The following is an 8,444-nucleotide window of genomic DNA, read 5'->3' on the forward strand; positions in this document are numbered from 1 at the left end:
GAAGTACTCAATGCTTTTTTTGCCTCGGAGTTCACAGACAAGGTCAGCTCCCACACTGCTGTCCTGGGCGACACAGTATGGGAAAGAGGTGAGCAGCCCTCAGTGGTCAAAGAACAGGTTAAGGACTATTTAGAAAAGGTGGACATGCACAAGTCCATGGGTCCAGATCTAATGCATCCGAGAGTGCTGAGGGAATTGGCTGATGTGATTGCAGAGCCATTGGCCATTATCTTTGAAAACTCATGGTGATCGGCGGAGGTCCTGGACTATTGGAAAAAGGCAAATATAGTGCCCATCTTTAAAAAAGGGAAGAAGGAGAACCTGGGGAACTACAGACCCTGGTCAAACTCACCTCAGTCCCTGGAAAAATCATGGATCAGGTACACAAGGAAACCATTTTAAAGCACTTGGAGGAGAGGAAGGTGATCAGGAACAGTCAACATGATTTACCAAGGGCAAGTCATGCCTGACCAACCTGATTGCCTTCTATGATGAGATAACTGGCTCTGTGGATATGGGGAAAGAGGTGGACATGATATATCTTGATTTTAGCAAATTGTAAATCTCAATCCCAAGAGACAGTTGCATCCACCTGCTATGGGGATTGTACCTGCACCCTGTGATGGGCATCAATGGTCATTCATAGTGGCAATCCATAGTAAACCATATGGATAACGAATAATCATTGGGGGAGGGAAAGAATGTTGGGCAGATTCTATATCCTGCCAGGTAGGGCCCTCACCTAGCGTATAGGTGACCCAGGTTCAAGCCGTTCCTCCTGTGACTGTGTACTTGTTTATGCAAATTGGAACAGCTGCAACAGCCTCCAGTGCTTATGGCACTCACTTAAGAGAGTGAAAATGTAAGGGCAAATACCTTCTCCTTAGTGGAGGGGGAGGGACGTAAACTGGTGTCTTCAACATCAAAATGCCTGGAAGCTTAAATGAAAAAATTCACGTAGGTCAAAACAAAGGGTTTTATTTCACCGATTTTTTTTTTAACTTTCAATGAGCCAAAAATTTAAAAAAACTTCAGTTTTTGGTTCAACATGAAAAAAACTTTGTCTTTGATGTTCCAGAATTGCCAGGGAACTGAAGAATTCCTTATTCAGCCAGCCCAATGGGAGCCTGCTCTCTAGGCAATTAGATAAGGTGATGTGGTGCCCTTATCAAAGGCAGCTCTGTTCCAGCTCTGGCCACTGGGAAGCCACAAGTGAGTTCTGATTCCCATATGTCATCCAGCCTTGTCATGCACAAGCTCCCAGTGGAACTGTCTTAATGGCAGTAAAATGTTCATGTTCCGTCTAGTGCTACACAAATATATTACTATCATTCCTTTAACAGTCACACCATTTTTAACTCTTGGTAAGGTTCCAGACTCCGCCGTGGCTGCTAAATGGCAAGGTCAGATATCTTGTTTGCTAAGCCGAGACTTGAACTAGCCCTTTGTTTTGCACTTTGTTCGTCTTAGGATGGCTCTCAGCCAGTCAATTCCGAGTCTTGGGGCCAGTTTAGTAGAGTTGCATAGAACACATTGTTGTGGGGGCAAAGATCTTAGTGGCAGTTCATCAGTTGAGAGAGAGGCCTTTTTCTCAGGACTTCCCCGCAGTACCATCGCTTATCCAGGAGCCTGAGTTCCCAGGGCTTCATCACTATAGCGCTCATTTACTAAGGCTGACTTAAGAGTCAATACTTGGATATTTTTCTCTTTTGCTCTGCTGCAGATTTTCAGGCACCCATTGCAACGTTCACATTTGTAAGTGGATATTAGCTTTTGCCTCAGCCAGAGTAGAATACATATGCCATGCCTGAGGCCCTGGGTCTCTCTCCTATCCGCAAGGCCAGTAGATAGTCACTGTGGCCCAGATCCACAAAGGTACTTAGGTGCCTAAAACCCAGATTTTGGGGCTATTGTAATAATTAAAACTGCTGCTTGGCTGCTGCCTAACCCTGCAGGTGCCTAAATGTTCAGAATAAACGTTCCCAATGTGTCTACATTTCTGCCTCTGGGCATTCACGCTGCTGCATCCCTCTAGGCGCCCTGACGCCTAAGCCCCAGCATGAGCCACAAACTGGGGGAAGGAGGATACACCGCCCTCTGCCTATCTTGCCTGTGGGACATGATCTGATAGACATGCTCAGAGCATGCTTCCTGCATTGCAGCCCTTTAAAATCTAGACAACAAGGTGGCGCTGTCTCCTTTATAACTTGTAGCCCTGTGGTTAAAGCACTCACCCAGGATGTGTAAGACCTTGGTTTGATTCCCATCCCCTCCAGTGGGGAAAAGGGAGAGAGGGCCTGAACCAGTGGGCCATGGGATATTCTGAGCCCTCAGTCTCTCCTGGTGAAGCTATTCCACTTTGGATTCATACTTAAATTGCCATTGGGTGAGAATGACTCTAAAATCTGGCGGCTAAAGCCCCTGTTGGCAAGATGGGACGACTCAGGGTCCAGTCCCCCTGGTCCAATGACAGTTTAACTATTTGTACACAGTGGAACAGCTTCAACAGGGGACATGAAGGAAGCCCCAGGGAAATGCTGTCAGACCGTGGTGCAAATTTCATGTCTAGTTTTCAAAAAATTGTGGGAGTTGTGTGGAGTGAGGCATGGTAACAGCTGCCCACTCTCATCCAGAAATGGTCTGGTGGAAAGATTTCATGTAACTTTGAAAGCTGTATTGAAAATGTGTGTCACCATGTGAGAGAATGACTGGGATGTGTTACTCCCTTGTTAGTTATTTGCATACAGAAATGTACCCCAAGAATATACTGGCTTTGACCCCTTGATCTCTTGTATGGGAGACAGGTGAGGGGACCCCTAGATTTAATCCAAGGCTCTTAGGAGGGTAGCACTGAGGAGCTAGGACAGAATGGATGGGAGCATGTCACACAATGAATAACCGACAATGGAACAGAACCTTGAAAGGAGTCAGGAATCGCAGATGACTTGGCATGACAGGAATGCTGAAGAAAGATGGTTTGATACTGGTGATTTGATGTTAGTGCTGATTCCAATGAGGAAAAACAAAATGCAGGATTGTTGGGAAGGACCGTGTGAGGTGCTAGAGAGAGTGAACCAAGTCACTTACAGTGCACTGTAGCCCCAGGGCAGGGGAGATGTACAAACTGTACATGTCGACAGATTTAGAGCTTGCCAGGAAAGGGAGATGGGAGTCAATGTGATTTGTTGTGCTGATGAGGGAACGTTTAATGCCCCTTTAATTGATTTGAAGAGGTTCCTCTGGAGAGCACTGAGATGTGGGAGAGTCTGAAACCCACCCAGAAGCAGGCAATGTCAGCCCTTTTAAAGCACCACAAACAGGTAATTCCAACCAGCCAAGTTTAAGGGACAGAATTCTACATTCCATTGAAACTACTCTGCTCCTAGCAAAGCACATTGTTCTAAAGGAGAGATGCAGAAGCAAATTCAGGAGGTGGAAAGCCTGCTGGAAATGGGGGTGATTACTACATTAAAAAGCCCCTGGGTGTCTCATATTGTGATGGTAACTAAAAAGGATAAAACCATGAGGTTTTGTGTGGACTTTATGGGGTTAAATTCTATCACCCAAATTCTATCACCCATAGCCCACATACTGAATAGAGGACCTACTGAATCCCTTGGGGTGAGGGGGGTGTACAAAGTTCATAAGAAGTCTGGACTTAACTTGTGGGTATTGGCAAATTCCCTTAGATGCTGTTGACCAAGAAAAATCCGCTTTTATAGTGAAATCTTGCCTATATGAGTTTAAGGTTATGCCCTTTGGATTAGTCAATGCAGAGGCCACCTTCCAGAGGCTTGTCAAGGAAGTGTTGCAAGGATTAGAAACCTTTGCCAGGGCCTAATAGATGGCTTGGCGATTTTCAGTAGCTTGTGGTGAGATCACTTGAACCATGTAGGAATTGTGTTACAAAGGCTGAGAGAAGCCAACCTCACTGTTATGACGCCAAATTCAGGGGGGGAGAGGGGGGCTGCAGAGGTATCTTACCGAGGACACAGGGTGGATAGTGGGTTTGTTCACCCGGACCCTTTAAAAGTAGAAGCTATTCAGGGTTGGCCTGCCCCACAAACACAGAAGCCGGCTCAATCCTTTATTGTTCTGGCCAACTCTTATCATAGGTTTGTAAAGATGTTTAGTGACATTGTGGGCTCATAACAGACCTTAAAAAAAGTGGAAACCAGAGTCGGTGGTGTGAACAAAGGCCCGTGAAAAAGGCTTTCGGAACATAAAAGAAACTTTGTCTAAAAAGCCTGTTTTGGTCAGTCTTGATTTCAGCAAACCTTTGTGCTGTGCACTGAGGCTTCTAGGTATAGTGCTAATGCAGGATGGTATGGGAAACAAGCGATATCCCATTGCCTGCTTGAGTAAAAAACTGACCCCTACTGAACAGAACTATGCTGTCATTGAGCGGGAAGGCTATGCCATTGTTTGGGCTGCTAAGCAACTAAAACCTTATTTATACAATAAAAATTATAAGGTTTTGACATATCATGCCTCTCTAGTATGGTTCCATCAAGGTAAGGGCACCAATTCCAGAATATTAGGGTTCCAGACTATAGTCCATCAGATGAAATTCGTGTTGATAAATGAAAAATAATGCACATTGGAAAACATAATCCCAACTTTATATATGAAATGACGGGGTCTAAATTAGCTGTTACCACTCAAGAAAGAGATCTTGGGGTCATCGTGGATAGTTCTCTGAAATCATCCACTCACTGTGCAGCGGCAGTCAAAAAAGCGAACAGAATGTTGGGAATCATTAAGAAAGGGATCGATAATAAGACAGAAAATATCATGTTGCCTCTATGTAAATCCATGGTACATCCTTGGATACTGTGTGCAGATGTGGTCGCCCCATCTCAAAAAAGATATGTTGGAATTGGAAAAGGTTCAGAAAAGGTCAACAAAAACTATTAGGGGTATGAAATGGCTTCTGTATGAGGAGAGATTAATAAGACTGGGACTTTTCAGCTTGGAAAAGAGACAACTAAGGGGGGATATGATAGAGGTCTATAAAATCATGACTGGTGTGGCAAAAATAAATAAGGAATGGTTATTTACTCCTTCTCATAACACAAGAAGTAAGGGGTCACCAAATGAAATTAATAGGCAGCAGGTTTAAAACAATAAAAGGAAGTATTTTTTCACACAACGCACAGTCTCCCTGTGGAACTTCTTGCCAGACGATGTTGTGAAGGCCAATTTCTTCAAAAAAGAACTAGATAAGTTCATGGAGGATAGGTCCATCAATGGTTATTAGCCAGGATGGGCAGGGATGGTGTCCCTAGTCTTTGTTTGCCAGAAGCTGGGAATGGGTGACAGGGGATGAATCACCTGTTCTGTTCATTCCCTCTGGGTCACCTGGCATTGGCCATTGTCCGAAGACAGGATACTGGGTTAGATGGACCTTTGGTCTGACTCACTAAGGCCATTCTTATGTTCTTATTATGGTGGAGCCTAGTTCTGCAGGAATTTGACATAAGGAATGCCTTAGCAAGACTAGGGGGATTCTAGGACACCAGTGACACCCCTTCTGACATCAGTTTTGCATTGGGGGGGTGTGATGCTGTTGGACCAGGTGCCAGCTATTGTCAAGGCTGTAGGCATCAGCTGAGTGCTGACAAATTCATAGCTAGAAACCAGACCAGCTCACCTGTATGTTAGTACTGTGGGAGCTAGATGTTAGACTTGTAAGGATGTATTTAGTGGTTTGACTCTATAAAAGGCTTGTAAGTTGCTGTATGCCTTACTCTGACTTGTAGTGTCTGTAGCCCATGCTATAAGGTAATATGAAAATTTTGCTTTATAATTGTAAAAATGCCTGCTCTGAACTTGTGAAGTCACACAGGAGGCGTGTTCCCCCGGCCCATTAAGGAGGACTATCAAAACTAAGTGGGCCATTGTAGGACAAAAACTTTGCTGATTGCCCCATCCACCCATGAAGAAGTTGCGTGCAGATATGCTCGTTCCATCAGTTTGAACTCTGGGGGAAGGTCATATAAAAATGCTCACAGGAAGAAATAGTTTGCTGTTTGGATCTCAGAAGGGCTGGAGCTAAGGGACAAAAGCAGAAATCCCTAGGGACCGCCTGGGTTAGCCCTAAAAGACATTCAATGCTGACGGATTACTACATCTCTGTCACCTTTTGGAACCATAGACTGTAACTCATTTGTGCTTATATTGTGCCTGCTTTAACCTGTAAATAACTCTCGTTTCTTTTTCCTAGTTTATAAATCCTTAGTTAGTTTGCTATAGAATTGGCTACCAGCATTGTCTTTGGTGTGAGATCCAAGGTACAAATTAATCTGGGGTAAGTGACTGGTCACAACCTGACTATTTTGTGATATTTGGTGTAAGTGAGCACTTACCAGCTTGGCTCGGTGGCAAGATAGACTGGAGTGCCCAAGGGGACTGTCTGTAGCTCCAGGATAAGATTATTGTAGTACTTTGGGAGTTCACATTTGTTACTGGGTTTGTGAAATCTAATTATAAAACGTATCACCCATCTGGGATGTCTGCCCTGAGGCTGGCGCTCACGGTCATGAACCACTCCAGAGAGCAGGCACTGGCTGTCTTCAAATTCTGCCCATAACTGTCAAAGGGAGCTGAGCACTTGAAAATCTGAGCCTTGCTGTCCGGCGTGGACCAATGTCTGAGGCGTAGATCACTGAGTACTGAAATGCTCTAGTAAAGAGGTACTCCTAAGGACCTAGTCTCTAGCTAATCTGAGCCCCACCGAGCTCTGATTTACTTTGCAGATGGAATTGCCAAACGATGAACTGCAGAGAGGCACAAATATCTCACAGCTGTTACTGTAGCCAGCAGCTTACTGGTCAAAAACATGTTGCCAACGCAGTCAAGACAAGCAAAACTGCCTTCTAAACAGCTGTTGCAGTACCCCATAATGTTACCTGACAGGGCTGTGTGTGTCGGGCTGCTGAACCTACAGCCCATCTTAAAGCAAAAGTCCGTTTAAATTAGCAAAGCACAAATCATCGCACCCAATTAGGCACAATCCAAACTCTGAATCAACTGAAAAGAGATTATGTGTTTTATGCACAGCATCTTAAACGACTCCTTGCAGGCAGCCTTGGTTAATTAAGGCTTTGTTTAGTCACCGGGCTGAAAAATGTCAGTAAATAGGGAATGAACATTCTGGCTTGGAGAGGCCAATTAAGGGAGTTAGTCCAAGAGTGAGTCCTAGGAACAAAGAGTTTGGGCTGAGCTGAGGGCCAGTGCCAAGTCAGTGAGCAGAGATGAGAGTGAAAACCAGTACAAGGATCCCGATGTTCGGGCCTGGCCAACTGCAGACTTCTACTGCTCCCACCACCACAGATCTCCTCTGCATTCCCTCCTCCCACTAGTGCCAGCTCCCCTTTCCTTCCTTCTCCTACAGCTCCCACCCGCCCCACTTCCTCCCATTGCCCTCCCCTTTGCCCCCTGTCATGCCTGCACAAATCCAGATTCCAGCAGCACTTCCTCCTCCTCCCTGGCAATGTATGCCCCAACCTGGCGCTGCCTCTGCCCCCATCCTCTCTGCCCCTTCCATCACACCTCCACCTCTCTGTGCCCTCCCACTGTAAGCTCAGACTTCTTCCCACGCTGTCACCCTCCCTTTCTCTGCCCCAAATTGTTCCCATGTGTGAAGATCACCCCAAAGTGCTCCACCCTCCGTGGTCATGCCAAACCAACCCCCCCAGGCTCACCTTAAATTGGTCCTTCGTGCATGCTCACTCTCGCAAGATCTTTCCCAAACCCTCCCCCCACTATGTTCTCCCCATACACTGGCCCTGTGTAATCATCCCAAACTCCTCCTCATTATCTCACCCTAAAGCACTGTACCCCCTTGAGGTGCTCTTCCCTTGATCCCCCCCCAAACCCATCCACCATGAGCTCCCACTAAACCACTCCAATTTAAAATCAACCCTAATTTTGAAATTGTGAATGAAAAGGAGGAAATTATTAATATTATATTCCCAAGAGAGGTGAAAAACATGTATAGTAGAAAAGGGAGGAAAGGGATAGATAATAAGACAGAAAATATCATATTGCCTCTATATAAATCCATAGTACCCCCACATCTTGAATACTGCTTGCAGATCTGGTCATCCCATCTCAAAAAAGATATATTGGAATTGGAAAAGGTTCAGAAAAGGGCAACAAAAATAATTAGGGGTATGGAATGGCTGCCATATGAGGAGAAATTAATAAGACTGGGACTTTTCAGTCTGGAAAAGAGACGACTCAGGAGAGATATGATTGAGGTCTATAAAATCATGACTGGTGTAGAGAAAGTAGATAAGGAAGTGTTGGTTACTACTTCTCATAACACAAGAACTAGGGGTCACCAAAAGAAATTAATCAGCAGCAGATTTAAAACAAACAAAAGGAAGTATTTCTTCACACAACGCATAGTCAACCTGTGGAACTATTTGCTCAAGAAT

The sequence above is a fragment of the Caretta caretta genome, chromosome 18, assembly GCF_965140235.1.
Source record: "Caretta caretta isolate rCarCar2 chromosome 18, rCarCar1.hap1, whole genome shotgun sequence".
NCBI lineage: Eukaryota > Metazoa > Chordata > Testudines > Cheloniidae > Caretta > Caretta caretta.